Below are 19064 nucleotides of genomic sequence, written 5' to 3' on the forward strand. Positions count from 1 at the left end.
TCTCATGTTTTTGTGTCTAATTGACTAATAGGGACAATAATTTCTGAGGGAGAGCGCTGCAGACAGCAGCTGCTCACGGGCTGCAATGTAATGCTACTGGGGCAAGCTGGCACCGTCATTTACGTCTACTAAAAGTGCTTGTTTTTGCGAGCGTGTCATTTTGCAAAGTGTCTGACCTTATGGAAAGAGTCTTGCTCAAGGAGAAGTCTCGTTCTGAAATATGGCGAGGTGATGTGTTGCCGGAAGACAACGGTGGAATAGTTGCAGTACATCCATGGTGGAAGCCGGGCAGAGTTTGTTGTGTTGGAGTACAGAAAGCGTAGCTTAGTGTAATCTAAAAGTTGATTTCGACAACGTGGATGAGCTCTTTGAATTCGATGGCCGCCCGTATTTATTTGACCAAGAGTATACGTATATTCTGATTGCACAACGAGATTCCTTTCACCGGATCAAGTGAAAGGTAAAGAAAAAGCATTTTATATCTCTGTAGGGTCCTTTCCATAATATTGTCAGACACTTATAATAACAATCTGAGCCTGTCGGTGACAAAAACAAGCACTTTTAGTGGACGTAAGCTAAATTGACGCTGCTCACTTGCCCTCACAGCTCATTTTGTGGCTGGTTACAGCGTTCTCCCTCAATATTGGACCAATTTCAAAAGTGTTGTCCCCATTAGTCACTTAGGCACAAAAACATGGGAAAATAGGTCCAGGTTGAAAAATACCAAAGTTACCCTTTAAGATACCGCTATGGGATCTGATAACTAATATAGCATGAACAATTCAGAAACTAAATACAACACAAAAAAGAATGAGGTAAAAGGGGAAGTGGAAGCATGTTTAGCATAACATTTATAGTATGTGTTTGTATGAGCATGCATAGTAACCACGTTACCAGGGTTGGAAATTAACACCAGCCAAATGCGGGTAAAATATGCTAATGGCTTCTTCACTCACCAGCCAAAACAAACATTGGTAACCTGTTGATTATTTGTATCCACCGTTACCCAGTAGCCCATGAAAGTAGATCTAATGACAGTATTAATAGATATTAAATGTAAATTTAATACAGAAACAAATTGTTATGACTGTATTGTAAATACATTATGATGGCAATATAGGTCAGTTGTCCAGCTTTAGACGTTCTTTAAAGGTTTGTTTGGACATAAAAACAGAACAAGTGACGAGAGAAAATAGAATAAATGATGAGTTATAACTAGAATACTGTAATGATATAGAGTCAAATTAATTATATGTTTTATATTATATTATATTAATTAATGTTTTAGTTGCTTATTGTCAGGTGTTCCTGTATTGGTTGAATGTGCATTGTGTGTCTGCAAACTTCTTAACGGACAGTTGCAATATTCCTTTCCTTTCAAGGGCAGCATATATCTAATATTTATACGAAATAACGAACCCATTTATCTGGAAGTGTATTTTCAAGGGGTGGAGGTGGGGGGTTGGAGGTGGGGGTGGGCTTCATAATTTGCAGCTATTTAAAGCCTCGGTTTTGGTAATGAATTATTTTGTCATCTCGACTGTGATGAGATTCATCTTTAATAACTGTAACAATTATTTTATTAAAAAGAGAAGCCATGCATTATGGCTATCTCGCCAAGGTCTCAAAGCTGGAAGGAATTCTCATTAAGAGCATTATATTACCCCGGTGTGCTTTCAGTTGGATGTCCCGCTGAAATTACATTAGGTGTCAACAATGTTTGTGTTAGAAGTAAGCAGTCATATTTACACAGGCCAGCCTTTTCATTTGCCGGCTGACACTGTGAGATGTATTAAAAAAAGATACTAATGTTCTGTATCTGATTAAGTCACTTAGAGAGAAACTCCTCTAAAGTGTTGACTTTTAATATAAGGCAAGCACCGCTCTGTCACCACGGAGACATAAATCTTTATTCGGAGATGAGGAACTTTTGATTGCTTGAGATTATTTTGTAATTTATTTAGTTGGCACAAAGGACCGTTATCGCTCCCCACCCCAACGTTTAGCTCCTTCCCAAACTGTAAGCATCAGGTTGTTTGTGCCATGATTGATTCATCAGTGTCTTTTCATCTACATCCTGTGTTTCTTCTGATGGTTAGCGCGGTGTGCAACATTGTGTTTCGTTAATGGTTTCAGGCCCAGGGTTGCTGCTAATGACGTGGTTGTAATTGTTTGTCAGTGTGATAATGTGTGATTTCCTATTTCCATGTGATGTTGGACATTTGATGAAGGAGGGGTCTTGTCAGGAAGACAAAGTGCTGTCATTTGTCACCGGCTAAATGAGCTCCTCTCCAGACATCCTCTTGGTTTTCAATGGCAATATTATATTCACAGATTCTTTTTTTTTGTTTGGCTGTGATTTCCACATCACTCAGTGCATTGTATGAAAGAGCAGCTAGATTAAAATCAAACCAACAATGAGACGAAACTCCGGTTGTGTCCTGTTCTGACATTTAGAAATCTGTTAACTGTATTTCTCAGAAAGACAGAAGTGAAATTACAGAGTGTGGTAATCTTTTATTCTTAGTGTTTGCTGGGAGTCATCACTTCCTTAAATTTAACATTTTTCAAACTGTTTCATCATCTTCAGAGGAAAGACGTTGTCACTTCATGTCACTGTATACACTGAGTTTCTGATTTGATCTTGTAGTAAAATAGAAGGGAAACGCGATAATAACGCATTAACGCAACTCGGGATTTTTAGGTATAGCAGGTGTTACAGATAGAGTGAAGATACCGGCATCATATGAAACTAGATAACCTAAGGAATCCATTGGTGCCAACCATGTCATACTAGCTTGTCGCGAAAGAGGCTAAATAACGCTCCAAAGTTACGCTGAATTTTGGGGAGGAAAAACTGCCATGGCCATTTTCAAAGGGGTCCCTTGACCTCTGACCTCAAGATATGTGAATGAAAATGGGTTCTCTGGGTACCCACGAGTCTCCCCTTTACAGACATGCCCACTTTATGATAATCACATGCAGTTTGGGGCAAGTCATAGTCAAGTCAGCACACTGACACACTGACAGCTGTTGTTGCCTGTTGGGCTGCAGTTTGCCATGTTATGATTTGAGCATATTTATACTAAATGCAGTACCTGTGAGGGTTTCTGGACAATATTTGTCATTGTTTTGTGTTGTTAATTGGTTTCCAGTAATGGATATATACATAAGTTTACATAAAGCAGCATATTTGTCCACTCCCATGTTGATAAGAGTATTAAATACTTTACAAATCTCCCTTTAAGGTACATTCTGAAAAGATAGAAAATATGTGATTCATTTTTGATTAATCGTGATTAACTATGAACAATCGTGCGATAAATTAAATATTTCAGTCGACTGACACCCCTATAAAATAGCTTTTTGTCCATTTTGTTTCTCCAGTAATATCACAAACTTATGAGGCACATAATTGCAGCAATTGAAGGACAGGATTGTGGGACTGCCTTCATACTTTCCAAAGTCTTTGATGCAGCCGCCCCCTGAACAGACTGCTTCTGTTCCTGATTAGACTGATTCCATATTGTGGGGTTGGGGGGCAGATCCTTCCTAGTTAACAATCTAATGAGCTAAACAGGCCAAACAAAGGAGAGGTGTAGTGAATAGGTCTCCTGAGGGAGCTACTTATTGTCACAATTGCCCCTCTCTGTCTTCTCTTTCCACTCCATATCGATTCATGTCTTCATCGGTTATGCTCCGTCCTCTGTATCACACGCGGGTGGTGGTGTAATCAGCTAAATGTAGCCTCTGCTTTCTTATTATTACCTGGGTGCTTAACACTCATATATTTTTTTTTTTTTACTCCTTCAAGGACAAATGGTGTAGGAGAAGGCAGATCCTGTGTGAAGTCCCCGAGCTCTCACCGAGCGGCAGATCCCTTTTCAGTGCCAGCTGTTCTCTCAGATACACCAGGCCGTGCTGAAATTCTCTTAATATAATTCTGGGGGGCTCGGGAGAATTGTGCAAAACAAGCGTGCCAGCCAGGAGAACGTTGAATTTTTCATCAGTGGGCCTCAACTCGCTGAGTTAGTGGGCAGCGCTCTCATTCATGAGCAGATGTTCAGCGCAGTTACACTCCGCAGTTAATGTGAACTTACTGGCCTCTCTGCCATTGGCTGCAAGGACGTTGGCAGCGACCTGGCATCTGAGAATTACTCCCAGTAAAAGGCGCAGGCCTGGAAAGCGTAGCCCCGGCCCTTTTTTAGCCACTTCCCAGCCCAGGAGCCGGAATCCTGGGCAGGGGGAAGGACACTGACAGCCCATCCGTCTTCGGCCTGACAGTGATGAAACACTCTCCACTGTTTGCTCGGGGAATATAGCAGTGAAATTCCTGAAGATAAGTTTTTACGTTAATTTCTAATGGCTTGCTAAACATGAACCACTCAGCAGGTGAAATGTACCATGTGTATATGAAATATAAATACATTAAGGTACCAGCCCCCCGCTGTTAGTATGAAACAGTTTTACTTGCAGAGGAATTATTCCACTACCCTTGAAAGAGGAAATTCATAGAAACCAGGCACCTGTGAGGGGGTAACAGTTTGGCCCTGGTAGGTCTATAGCTGAAACCAGCTGGTGCTGTGGTCAGCCTGGTGGGCTGTATCCTCTCCCCAGCCCGCTACTTCAGACATCTGCATGGCCAAGCTGCTCAGCCCGGGTTTGATGTGGCCATACAGATCTGTAATGGCTTCCTTCTAACTAAGCAAAATGCTATTTGATGTAAAGTGCCATTAACATGGTCAGAGTGAGTACGTGACATCAGGTTTAGCAGGCGGGCGGCGTGCCAATCATCTTCTGTGTGTGAAAGTCATCGCAGTAAAGTTGGGCATATGGGACTCAAACAGTGGAAATGACAAGCTCTTGTTTCCTCTGCACGTCTCATTTTCACTTTCTAATTGGTCGTTTTCAGGTTGGCTTTACGAGAGCAAAACTAATTAGTGTTTCTAAATTCAGCAGAAAAAAAAAAAAAGAAAGTCGGCTTGATTGTTCTGGTTTCCTCTCCTGTGTCAGGCGCTCAACAATAAAATAAGACTCTAATCATTTTCAAATTGCTCGTATTTTTAAACCCCCGTAGCTGAATGTCACTCCCGGTCTCTTGGCATTTTGTTTGGCAAGATCAGGGAACAGTGGTTGCCCTCTCGCCTTGTGTGCTCGCTTTGTAATTCGTGGGAAGTTTTGGACTTGGGGGCCGGTGTGGAAAAAAAAGAAAGAAAGAAAGCGTTGTGTTTGAGGTGGGGTTGTTTCTGCTTTGATTGGGAACGTCCTGCTGACAGGAGCAGCCCAGCAAGTTTACAGTAGCTGTGACATTGCTGTTACCTTTATTCAAAGTGCTCCAGCTGCAGCGAGCCCTCAGGAAGCCCGGCTCGGGCCCACATGGGCGGCCGGCGGCCCACAGAGAGGAGAACGAGCCCTGTTTGAGTTGGCAGACACTCCCCTCTCGGGGAACTTTTGCTGCCTCTGCAGAAAGGCCATTGGCGGCGGCTCTGGTGGGGCGGCGGTGATTCTCGGGGCAGGATGGGCTTTTTCCACCTCTCCTCCCTTTCAGGAAACACATTTCGCTGTTTCTTCCCTCTGTGTTTGCAAACGGAGGGAAGGAGTTGAGGTGAAGGGCCATGGGGCAGCGGGACTGAATGACAGAGCTCAACTGTGAGAGGCTGAGTGCTAATGTGTGGTGGTTTGAAAAGAGGCCGTTTAAGCTTGGGTGTTCGCTCCTGCTGGAGCTTCATTTTTATTGAATAAAAAACACTTAGAGCGTGCTGTAAAACTTGCACTGTTTTTATTTTTCCATCAACGCTGTAGGGATTCAGCCTTCAGAAGGCAGTAATTAAAAAGTGCTTGATCTGAGGTCAGGGAGGAGCAGTGTTTAAATGCAATTAGTGCAACGCTCAAATTAATTTGGACCCAGTTACAGTTTTTAGAATGTGTCATTATTTGTTTAATCAAGGGAGTTTAAGATACTAAATATGTATCCACAGATATTTACTGTGAAACCTATTTAATTCTATTTTAATGAATATTCATTTCAAGTAAACCTCCGCTATTGCTCTCATACTCTAAGGTGATTTTGTGTGTGTGTGTGTGTGTGTGTACACAGTCACACATAATCTACCAAATAGCATCTGAGGTGACTTCACTGTTAAGTATTTAAAGGTACAGTGTGGAGGATTTGGCGGCATCTAGAGGTGTGGTTGCAGATTGCAACCAACTGAGTACCCCTCCGCTCACTCCTCCCTTTCCAAGACTGCGGTAACGTGAGCCGCCGAGTGCAAAAGCGTGGTAATGCCGTTCGCCTCGCTCAGAGGCCATCCATACCGTAACAACACTACTTTAGGAGCAACAGACGGTGGCTGGCGGTTCCACGGTTTTGCACTCTGCGGCTCACGAGAACTATCGTGGCCTTCGGGGAACTTAGCTCTCCCTAGGGTCAGTGTTTGGTTTGTCCGTTCTGGGCTACTGTAGAAACATGGTGGACTCCGTGAAGAGGACCCGCTCCCTATGTAGATATGAAAGGCTCATTCTAAGCTAATGAAAACACGATTCTTAGTTTCAGGTGATTACACAATAATGAAAACACAGTTGTTAGGGCTGTCAATCGATTAAAATATTTGATCGCGATTAATTGCACATTTGTGATCTGATCAAAATGTACCTTAAAGGGAGATTTGTCAGGTATTTAATGTTCTTATCATAAAGTGGGCATGTGTGTAAAGGGGAGACTCGTGGGCACCCACAGGACCCATTTTCATTCACTTATCTTGAGGTCAGAGGTCAATGGACCCCTTTTGTAAATGGCCGTGCAAGTTTTTCCTCGCCAAAATTTAGCGTAATTTTGGAGCGTTAAGCTAGTATGACATCGTTGGTACCAATGGATTCCTTAGGTTTACTAGTTTCATATGATCATATGATCTAGTTTTCATATGTCTTCACTCTAGTTTTAAATCTGAGCCCGCTCCAACCTAAAAGTCGCAAGTTACAGAAATTAGTGGCGTTAAAACAAATTTGTGCTAATGCATTATCATCGCATTAACTTTGACAGCCCTAATAGTTATGAATATTACATTCATTTTCTGCCAATAGATCTACGAAATCTTACACACCGGCCCTTTAATGAGGTGATCGTGGAAAAATATGCACGTGTCTGCTTTTTGTTTGTCACCTTCATGTTTTAAATAATTTCCACTGTTTCTCTCCCCCTCCTTTCTACCTCCTCCCCCCTCCCCTCCTTCTATCTGATGCTTGCCGGTCCAGCCAGGAGACTCCAGTGGTGACATCCTGTGGAGCCAGAGATCAAAGTAAGTACTCCTCCTGCACGTCCGTATAGACAGTACAGGTCAGTTAACACACTGGTGCATCAGCTGTGCATCATTGTTTTATAACTTCTGGTCTTTGTCTTTTCAAACACGGGCATTATATTGTATCGATATTGTTGTGAGGTTTTAGTGCAACTAAATGATAAGACGGGTTTTGCATAGTAACCGATTTCCTGACTTCCTGATGCAGTTACACATTTACATCACTTTGAATGATGCCGAACGTAACGACAATGACGAGCGCGAGTCCTCTCGGTGTCGAAAAAGTTTGAACCTGAGGAAAAAGAGTAAAAGAAAAATTGCAGATAGTGTGCTGGATCATGTCTGCATCCCCCTCCTGACTATCCTAGAAGTCATTACTCCTTGTGTGGTGTATAAACACGTCAAAAACAAACAATGACCCTGGGCAGACTCAGCACTGCAAAACAATTTCAAAGCCTGCAGTGTAGTGTAAACACAAAACATGGCCAACCTTCACGGAGGGAAGACTTCACCTTAAACCCGGTGTTTGTTTTATAGTCCCCGTCGACCTTGGTCCGATATAGTTTACATCTCTTCGGTTCTTTTCAGGTCGATGCTGCTCAGGTTCTGCACTGACATTTAGGTTGAGGCTCTCAGTGGACCTCTGTAAAGGGTTATAATGTTGATTTTTACTATATAAATATATGTGTTATATATATATATATATATATCTAGGAGGGCTGTCATTTGCATAATTGTCTATAGTTAATCGCAAATTAATCACACATTTCTTTATCTGTTCAAAATGTACCTTAATGTACCTCTTATCAACATGGGACTGGGCAAATATGCTCCTTTTATGCAAATGTATGTATATATTTATTATTGGAAATTAATTAACAACACAAAACAATGACAGATATTGTCCAGAAACCCTCACAGGTACTGCATTTAGCATAACAAATATGCTCAAATCACAACATGGCAAACAAAAGAAAAAGCTCTGAAATAGGATTGAGACCATCGGGGGACATTAACATTAATACATTTATATGAGACAGACTCCATACTGGAGTTCTCAGGACAGCTTTTCTAAATAAAAATGATACAAAAACAACCATCCACCTACTTCATATGAGAGGTGGATGACTCTGACAAATGTTGTTCTAAACTGAGTGTAAATATACTGCTGTGCTGCCGGGGTGTGCAGGGACCCTATGCATGCATCACGTAATGAATATGTATATTCTGGTTTCATAGACTCTTCTTCTGCCTCTGTGAGCTCTTTCACACTGAGCCGGGGGTGACTGTAGGGCGATGTGGACCCGTATTTTTAATAAAGCCCAGCTGCTGAATGATCAAATAGTGTCTCTAATTAAGGCCTGAGTGTACACCCATGTAAAACTCTCTGTGGAATGCTAACAACCTGTGATATTTCCAGAGGAATTTGCTGCGCAGGTCTCAGAGAAGGGAGGGGAGTTGAGTGTTTGGGGTTGGGGGGGGTGGGGAGGGGGGTTCGGCAGGGAGGAGGGGCAGCGTTCATGTGGCAAGCCAACATGTTGTTCACATCCGTGTCAGATTGAGGCTAATGAAGGCCAGACTGATCCTTGGATGCAAGCCTTAAGTAAATGATCCCTCTTTGAATATATTAGAGCGCCACAGCAGCGCTGTGCCTCCCCTGCCGTGCCGGCGCTGCCGCGTGTTGTCTTGTGGTCTGACGAGGCCGGTCACAACGGCAGTCACGGTGTTCGATCATGCCGTATATACCATTCCAACCCCATTTCTGCAGTTATTGTTACGTCGACTCGGTGGCGAGGGAACTGCGCACACACACGCGCACACACACGCACACACACGTTGATCATTTCCAGGTTAGTGCTTCTGCAAAACAGTTTGATAGTAAATGGAAAGTATGAGTGTTTTGTCATTTGACAATGTAAATGAGCCATCTCAATTTTTTTTCCCCACCCTCTTAAGAGGGATTGCATTTACATAACAGGCTGGGGGTTTGGTGCTCATGCAAATTGTTCATGTAGACAAACCTTTCGCTGTTATGTTTTGAGTTTTATTTAGAGCGATATAAGTGTGTTTATCAAAATATTTAGAAATAATAAATATAAAATAGATAATGACAGTATGAAAGCGTTAAAAAAGATCTCACAGACAGAAGTTTTTCGCTGCAATTTTATGGCCACAGTGGCACTTTGCATGTAAATGAATCCTAAACGTGTAATTACGAGGCACTTTTGAATATTGATTGGAGAGACAAGGACATAGAAATGAAGCACTCGTGAACGCAGCCGTCCTGAGCTACTGTAACATCCCATTAATAAATACCTCTCTGGCTCTTTAGTGCCGGGCCTGCCTTTACACTGAGTGAAACAATGTCGTTTGATTTTCGCTGATATAGCATGTGTACTTCATAGATGGATGGATGGGATGGATCCAATTAGCCATGGTCATTGCTCGTGTATTTAAAGCTGACAGTAGCATAGAATATCCTTGATTTTGGTAGTTTTGTGAAACGCTCTCGTGAGGTGCTTTAAAAGCCCATAAAGAGCACATTGTGAGGAATGCACCTTAGATGGAGATTTGATTTACAGCTGCAGCAAACTTTCTCAATTAGACACGGGGACGGAAATAATTGATTTTCAGTAGGCAGTGTACAATGAAGGGGGGGTACTTAAAGGATAATAAAGTGACCAAGATCCATACCTTTTTTTCTTTTTTCCTATTATACACAATCAACACTGCAATTACTCCTGACTTTTACTTAAGATTTCATACAGGGTTTATTAGCAGATAATGCATCTTTTAATACGGAGCACTCACATTCTGCAGCCGCACAGTTGCAGCGGGACTGATGGCTTGTGACACCGGCTGCACACATGCACGTAGTGTCTCTTAAGGCCTCCTGACCTTCCACATGATGTGCACCATGCTAGCGCATTTGACCCGGTCGCACTCGGCTCGCGGACAGGCACAACAATATCCTTAAATATAATGAAATGTATAGAAAAACAGTAGTCCCATGTATGGTAAGAAAAACTCACTTTTCAGCCGAACTCTTCGACCAATTTTGATTTGTGCTTTGGCGAGCCCAGAAAACACTTCCACCGAAGGAAATTAAAAATTTCAGTTGCGGGCACAAAGAGTTTCAGATCTCATCGGGTGTTTTCACACGTTTTTTCCCAGGCGCAACAGACTACCCACTGCTACTATCATTATTATCAGTAATATTTCTGTTATTGTTACTGCTACTATTACTATTATCATTCTATTATATCCATCACTGCTATTATTATTGTTATTAGATCTATTTCTATTATTATTATTATAGCTGTTGTGCTATTATTGTTGTTGCTGTGCATCTCTGTCTGTCTCTCTCTCTCAACCCCGCCGGTCAAATTAGATGGCCGCCCACTCAGAGCCCCGTTCTGCTCAAGGTTTCTACCCCTTAAAGGGAAGTTTTTTCTTGCTCATGTCGGGTCTCTGTAAATTATAGAGTACTGTCTAGACCTGCTCTATATGAAAAGTGTCTCAAGATAACTTCTGTTATGATTTGACGCTATATAAATAAATTGAAATGGGACACAAAAATCAAAGTGAAAGTTATAATGCTCAGAATGTGGTCACTTATGAAAAGGTATTGCACCTTGTGGTGATTTGGTAGCACAGAGCTTCCAAAATTCATACCGTGCTGAGTAACACCTAATATTTTTTTTTTCTCATTCAACCAATCACAGTGAAGGATAAACTAGACAACAAACATGGAACATTTGATAGTGGAGACATAAATCAGTATCTGTAGCACACTAAGCAGTGGGATCACATCCAGTGGAGCAACAGGTAAACTAAATAAGCACTCTTTTACAATAGAAAAGTGCTCAAGCAAGAAAACTAATAATTTCTCTTCCCAGGAAGCGCTCCAAGCCAACCCGGTCGCACGATAATGCACAAGGCAAAAGCATGCAATAAGAACGCCGTTCTTGCTTTAAGATCCATACCTTTTTCTTTTTTCCTATTACACACAATCAACACTGCAATTACTCCTGACTTTTACTTTAGATTTCATACGGCGTTTATTAGCAGATAATGCATCTTTTAATACGGAGCATTCACATTCTACAGCCGCACACTTGCAGCAGGAGTGATGGTTTGTGACACCGGCTGCACAGGTGGGCATAGTGTCTCTTAAGGCCTCCTGACCTTCCACATGATGCGCACCATGCTGGCCCGTTTGTAAGCCGTGCGAGCCCCCGTTTGTAAACACGGACAGAAGGACGAGAAGCGTGTTTGCCCCGGTCGCGCTCGGCTCGCGGACAGGCACAACGCGACGTGACAAGCAACAGATGTGTCACGCAGGCTGAAATCAAAACAGCCGTCCAGCGCGGAGTTGTGCACACCATCAGACACGGTTGCTGTGATGAGGCGGGGAGGCAGCGAGCGCTGCTGGCAGATGAGACAAGGCAGCGCCTCCGCCGCTCCCAGCTTCCTGTCTGGAAGAGGACAGGCCTGTTTGCGGGCTGCTTTGACACTCCTAGTCACTTTGTCATCTGGGTGCTTGCTGCCGCTCTGATCAGATGCACACACTGCATTCAAAGAGCGTCATATCAGCCGCGTGACAGGTAGGATCCCAATGAGACAACAGCCAAAGGGGGTGTCCTTTTCAATACGCTGTGTGAGAACAAATGCTCAGTGCAAAATAACATCATATGACATCATTCTGAATGCTCTTTATGTTGTCTTCTTTCAGTTTGGAGAGAAGTTTGTGATACGGTGTCGTTTTCAGAACAGCTCTGCATCAGAGGCCTGCAGAGAGACGGGGACTAAAGTCACACTCAGTCCATCCGTACTTGCCAACCCTCCTGATTTTCCCTATAGACCCCCGTTTTTCATTGCCCTTTCCCAGTTTCTTCCGGGGTCACATTTCTCCCGATTTTTTTTCTTCCTTTTCGTTATCTCAACCTGTTTCTGTATCTGTTACTGTACAGTGTGTATAAGCCATAAGCCCTACTGTTTCCACTCGAACGGCAATAGAGCTCCACCAAATGTCTTTTCCCGGCGGAGGAGAGCTGCTCGGGACACCGCGGCGCGGTTTGTGCTGTGCTTGCCCCACATCACAGCAAAGCTGTCGTGGCGTGGTGCGGCGCAAGCCGTTGGAAATAATGGGTTTCAGAGTGCATTGGTGCCGTTGTCGCATTGAGTCTGAAAGGACCTTCAGCGAGCGAGAGAAAGAGATAGAAATGGAGAGTACTAAGAGAAAGAAATACTCGGCCAAGGGCAGAGATTCACACAAGCTCACGCCAAAGGGGCGAATTATTCAGTTTTCTTTCCTGAGAATTAAAATTTAAAGTAGGCCTATTTAACAAAAAGTACTGTTGCAATGTACTTATTATTTTGTTATTTTCATTCTTTAAAAGTCATAAGAATGCAGGAAACAAAGTCTCTGAAACTCAAACTCCCCACTTTTGGTTTTGAAATCCTCCCTATTTTTTAGTTCTCAAGGTTTGCGAGTACGAGTCCATCCATAACGTCCACTTGTTGCAAACTGATTGTTGTGTTTGACAGCGGCAGTAAAAGTGCAGCAGGCGTTGGCTTTACACAGGGAACATGTTAATGATATTCCCAGCAGCTTAATCTGCCTATTGCCACTGCCCCGTAAGCAAATAGTGCGGCCGCGTGTTGAGCCGTGGAGGGAGAAATTGGAATCCATCATCAGAACAAGTGAATGAATGAAGGTGCTGCAACAGCTGCTTGACTGATCACGTACTACAGACTGTCACCCCACATCTGTTTACCACTCCCGACAGCCACACGAGTGTTTATATCCACGGCTGTAATTGAGCTATTTTCCCGAGGGCAGCTGTGACCCACACTAAGTTCTAGTCCAACTTTCCATTAAAGCCTGGGGGGAAGTTTCACTGATAGTAATCACGCCCAGCAACACTGCTATGTAAATATGGCTTATCAGCTTTGCCAATTTGGTTAAGTGACACGTACGTGGGTGATTCACATACTCCGCTCTGTGGCTGTGACACAGGCCACATACAGTAGTCGTTTATTAAACATAGGTAACTTGCATTGCTAACAAGTATGTATGAAACATAATCATGAAAATGACAGCGTGTCAGAGCAATATCGTGTGGAAAAGATGCAAATATGCTCACAAAGTCTTCAACTTGGCACGTGGGCAAACTTAACTGTCTGCTCTCAGCATGTGCAGTGTATGGAAATGTGAATATCTAGATCTGAAACACACCATTTAAATATTCAAATGTTAACACCAAACAATATAATGCATTTATGGCTTTTAGTATTTGCGTACAACTCTGTTTGCCGCTGCGAGCTGGGGATGATACAAGGAAGAGAGAGAGGGAGAACACTCAGTGGAGGATATGGAGCACAAACAAAGCCTTTGTCTCGTAGGAAAATAACATCTGATAACCAACTTAGTGTGTTAGTTCTTTAAAAACAAACCTATTGTTGTCATTGTTGTACATAATACATCAATATTAGCTTAATCTGCTTAATTTTTATTTACATACATTAATACAACCGACTAGGTTTCTCGGAGAGAGAGCAGGAGTGGGACATTTAACATTATTTTGTATATCTTTATTTCATTGCAGCTACAGGGGAAAAACAGGAGAGAATAAAACCACCGACTTGCAGAGATAATGGGCCACCTGACAGAGCGTCTGCTCATGGCGCACACACGGCTGAATCTTCACTAATTTGTAGACACATTTTTTAGGCAAAGTACACCCAAAGCACACATTCTAGTTTAAACTACCAGCGTTTTTGACGCTGACAACACAATCATTTCCATCTCCAATTTTCTTCAACTTAACCCATCTGTGCCCAAAGACTATATTTAGTCTGGTGAGGAAAATAACATTAAAAATCACACTTTTATCAATAGTCAAATCAGGATTTTTGAAAAATTTGGAAACAACATGTGTTTATTAAATGTTTTTCATGTAAAATATATGTATATTTTTTACACTGCATATGTGTGCAGATCTTTGATATTCAACTTGGTGAGAGTTCATAGAAATACTTGATTGTGCTCCTTGTGGTTTCTGAGATATAGCCATTTTCTAATCATACTATATTTAGTCTTTCGGCACATTATGCTTCCATGTCGGCGACAGCCGTGGACGGAGGGATTATGTTTTCGGGTTATCTGAACATCCGTCAGACCCATTCTCGTGAACGCAATATCTCAGGAACGCCTTGAGGGTATTTCTTCAGATTTTGCACTAATGTCCACTTGGACTCAAGGATGACCTGGTTCGATTTTGGTGGTCAAAGGTCAAGGTCACTGTGACCTCACAAAAGACGTTTTCGGCCATAACTCAAGAGTTCATATGCTGATTATGACAATTTCACACAAATGTCTAATAGGATGAACTGATGAAGTGATGACATTTTGGACAGACATGGATGTAAATTGCAACTTGACCGGTTGGCGGAGGCATACTGCCGCAAGGTGTTAATTCTAGGTTCTATAGTCCCATATAGTCCCAAAGACTAAATATATTATGATAAGAAAAACTCACTTTTCAGCCAAAGAACATTTCCACCAAAGGAAATTCTAAATTTCAGTTGCATGCGCAAAGAGTTTCAGATGTTAACGGATGTTTTCACATGTAGTGTGGTTCATTTTCCAACTATTTAACATAAAAATCAAAGTGAAAGTTATGCAGGGTGCTCAGAATGTGGTCACTTTTGAAACGGTATTGCACCTTGTGGCTTTTGTTTTTCTCATTCAACCAATCACAGTGAAGGATGAACAAGACAACAAACGTGGAACATTTGATAGTGGAAACATAAATCAGCATTTGTAGCACACTAAGCGGTGAGATCAGATACAGTGGAGCAACGGTAAATTAAATGAGAAAATTTCTCCTCCCAGAAACCGCTCCAATCCAGTGCGGTTGCATGAAAAGTTGATAATGCGTAAGGCCAAAGCGTGCATTAAAAAAACACCGTTCTTGCTTTTGGCATGTCATTTGTACGCCATGTAGTCTGTACTGACTGCAATGTAAACACATCCATGTGGATATGCCACGCTCAGAGGTAGTGACACGGAATAAAAAGTGAGAAAGACTGCTAATGGTGGGAGCTGGATGGATCCAACAAACACAGGACTTTCAACCAGGACACCGGTGTTTTGTTTGTTAGCTGCGTTAGTGACGTTTGTGACGTGATTTCCGTACTTAAGTTACGTTTTTGCCTTAGGTTACGTAGTTATTTTAAGGCCAACCATGACGTTTTTCCGAAACCTAAGTAGGTTTTGTTGCCCCCTGTTGGTACTACACCTTCATACATGCGTGTAATATTCACGCCACAGTGAGGCAAAACGTGACACTGACTTGTTATCCTCTGGTGGACAGATGGGTCTGTTGTACGCTTTGGCATGATACCGGGTTGTCAAGCAGAGCTTTTTCCACAAAAATAGCACAATATGTGCTAACAGCCTATATGCAACATATTTAAATTGGGCTTAAGCTCTGGAGAATCAAAACCTTGATGAAATTGGTGATCAGAAAATCTTGTGCAGCTGGTTTCTGGTGTCTGGTATATCTTTCTGTGGAAGAACTTCTCAAGAAATGAGGCAACATAGCCAACATAGCCAAACAAACAAAGAAAATATTGCCACCAACAGAAACGTGATGTGTCGGAATACAATGCAAAAACACAAAAATCATTAACAATCGTTACCACACAGGATCCTTTTAGATATTTTGAACTACACTTTTAGGAATGTACAATGTACACTCATTACCAGGTCTCTCTTCCTCTCCTCACTCTTCTTCATCATCTTATCAGTGATTCTGTTGGCACCGAGCAGACAGACACAGAGGGACGGTGAGAGGAAGAGAGACACTATATGTGACAGAGTTAAACATAAAGGATCGCCAGTCCAAGCTGTGACATCTCTAGCCACCGTCACTGTAATTAAGTGGAATCCGCAATTTTTAATTCTATATGCTGCGTAATAACAGCCGCCAGTAATGAATAATTTACGGAGCAAGGGAGGCTGTTACTCGACGCCTTTTCACTTTGTGTTTAAATTTAGCTGGTGTCATTGTCCAGCGGTGTGATTAATAGTTTATCAGTCTCGACTATACATCTCCATGAAATATCTCTTTCCATCTGTCATTAAACTGCAGATGGAAATTGGTTAGATTTTCAATCAGGCATAGCTTAGACCCCTCCAAAAAAAAAGGAAAATTACAAAAGGAAATAGCCATCAAGATGTACTCACATGCAGTTAAGGCTGTGACCCAATATAGGACATCATTTATAGAATAAGTCTTTCCAGCACTATGCATCTGCACACTTCTCTTTTTTTGTATGGAAATTGGATTGAGACCTCATACAAGGCCCAGTATGCATCCTAAATGTGGTTTTAAATAAGCCTGACATGTGTAGCAGTGAGAGTGAGTTGTGATAGAGGGGGCATGCTGCGAGGGGTTGACCAGTGAGGCAGAGATTGGTTTCCCTGTCAAATATACATTAGGCCTTTATTTCACCATCTAATCCCTGTAAATCTCTGATGGAGGAACTTCGGGCAGTTCGGAGCTTTTAATGGAGCAGAGGCTTCACAGTCTGCATGTACACACAGCAACCTGTGGCCCCCGGTTAGTCTGTGCATTTAAGTCTGGATTATAAACCAGTTTAAGGTGAAACAAGAAGGGTTGCCTGTGCTTGTTAGCAAGGTCTGAAATTAGCACCCGCCACCCGCCAAATGCGGGTAAATTGTTGGCAGTGGCGGGTAAAATTGTCAGGCTATCCGTTAGTTTGGCGGGCAGGGAAAACACTAGAGATGGGAATAGAGAATCAGTTCCCATTGAGAACCGGTTCCTAGTTGTCCGATATTGATGCTTTCCAACAGTTATGCATGCACAATGATGCAACAGCATATGCACGCTGTATCATGTTTCAGTTTGTTTGGGACCAGAGCCACAGCAGTGAGAAAAAACCCCCCACTCAAAAGCATGGCGCTACTACTACTACTACTACTACTACTACTACTACTACTACTAAACCTGAGGGGGCACACCCTTTTTTCCCCCTGATAATGCAACACTGTGAACAACAAATCTGTGTTGAAATCAAGTAATGTTACCTGATAGCAGCAGTCATACTTGGCTAAATAACGGCACTACTAACGTTAATGGAGGTTCCATTGAGTTACATTATGGTGTGTTCAAACTCTGTTCAGTAAAAATACTATTTGGCGAAGGTAAATTATAAAATTTTTGGTGAGAAACGAATAAATCCAGATGTTTGAAGGAGATGTTTTCACAGCAATATAAAACAGATGATAGAGAGGGAATTTTGACCTGTTACCTTTCTAACAGTACCTCGAAGCAGCTTATAATACATCGTTAAAACTACTAATGCCAATTTTTTTTTTTTTGGTCAAAGCAAATATTGAAATAAAAATACAATTATTTATTTCCTAATCATTTGAATTGTGTTTTTATTAGGGCTGTCAAAGTTAACGCGATGATAACGCATTAACGCAAATTCATTTTAACGCTACTAATTTCTTTAACGCATTGACGCAATTTTGGGGTTGTAGCGGGCTCAGTTTTAAAGCTAGAGTAAAAGATATCCATTGAATACTAGCTTGACGCGAAGGAGGCTAAGTAATAAAAATTCTCACCAAACTTGTGCAAAATTTTGGTGAGAAAAAACTGTCATGGCCATTTTCAAAGGGGTCCCTTGACCTCTGACCTCAAGATATGTGAATGTAAATGGGTTCTATGGGTACCAACGAATCTCCCCATTTACAAACATGCCCACTTTATGATAATCACATGCAGTTTGGGTCATAGTCAAGTCAGCACACTGACACACATTAAATAAAACAAACATTAGATATTTAAATCGATTGACAGCCCTAGTTTTTATGCAAATAATCACTATAGATGACAATAACAAAGTACAGTACAGTACTGTGACAGTACCCTTCCACCCTGAAAAATAGGAAGATACACTGTAATTTACTATGCATATAATGTTTTTTTTGTGTAAAATATGTCAAACATTCAATGACATCAGATCTAAAATGTTATTCTTTCAAATAGCGCAGAGATTCAGAAGTGGCAGATAAAATATCTGAGTGGCAGACAAAAAAAATGTCCTGCCTGCCACAGTGGCAGGCAGTGAAAAAAGTGAATTTCAGACCCAGCTTGTTAGCCTTCCTTGCTAACAAGCTGCATCCCAGTTGCTCACAGAGCGCTTCAAATGTATTTAGCTGTTATTGTATTTAGCTAACTCGGTGCTGTAATGTGACTTCTTTGGCTTCATTTTCTCACATTATAGTTATTGAATGTCTCCATTTTTCCCCCCTCAAATATGCTGAACATTCTTTTTATTGAATTATTAATGCCTGTATTGAATTATTGAAGGAAGATAATTTCTGATCAGATTAATATTAACTCCCTGTGAAATATTAATGACTAATGTTAAAAACGATGAACTTACGGAACTATTAATATAATCACAAACAGACGCTGTTAAAAAAAGAAAAGAAAAAAAAAAGTGGCATGGAGTCAAATGTGCCCCAATCCCTTTTAATGCGGTTTCCCTCGAGGTCGGTGCATATGAAATATTGCACGAGTCGACTTTGTTCTCAGACGCTCGGCTAATGTCATTGGCCAGTCCTGCCCTGGGGCTGACGGCGGTGTCAGGGGTGGGGGGGGGGGGAGTTCACCAGCATTTGTCTGCGGGTTACCTTCGTCACCTTGTCCACAGATGACCTGAACT

General features: G+C 41.9%; 1 protein-coding gene across 12 annotated transcripts in view; it reads left to right on the forward strand.

Annotated features, from left to right (window-relative positions):
- Nucleotides 1-19064, forward strand: part of foxp1b (forkhead box P1b) — a 197482-nt gene that overhangs the window by 39416 nt on the left and 139002 nt on the right. For 10 of the 12 annotated variants that reach the window (XM_074648331.1, XM_074648677.1, XM_074648061.1 and 7 more), the window contains one exon: nt 7245-7295. The gene's annotated coding sequence lies outside the window, so the exon portion shown is untranslated. The remainder of the gene's footprint in view (nt 1-7244; nt 7296-19064) is intronic. The other 2 variants (XM_074648161.1, XM_074648844.1) reach the window with 1 other exon arrangement.

The sequence above is a fragment of the Sebastes fasciatus genome, chromosome 1, assembly GCF_043250625.1.
Source record: "Sebastes fasciatus isolate fSebFas1 chromosome 1, fSebFas1.pri, whole genome shotgun sequence".
NCBI lineage: Eukaryota > Metazoa > Chordata > Actinopteri > Perciformes > Sebastidae > Sebastes > Sebastes fasciatus.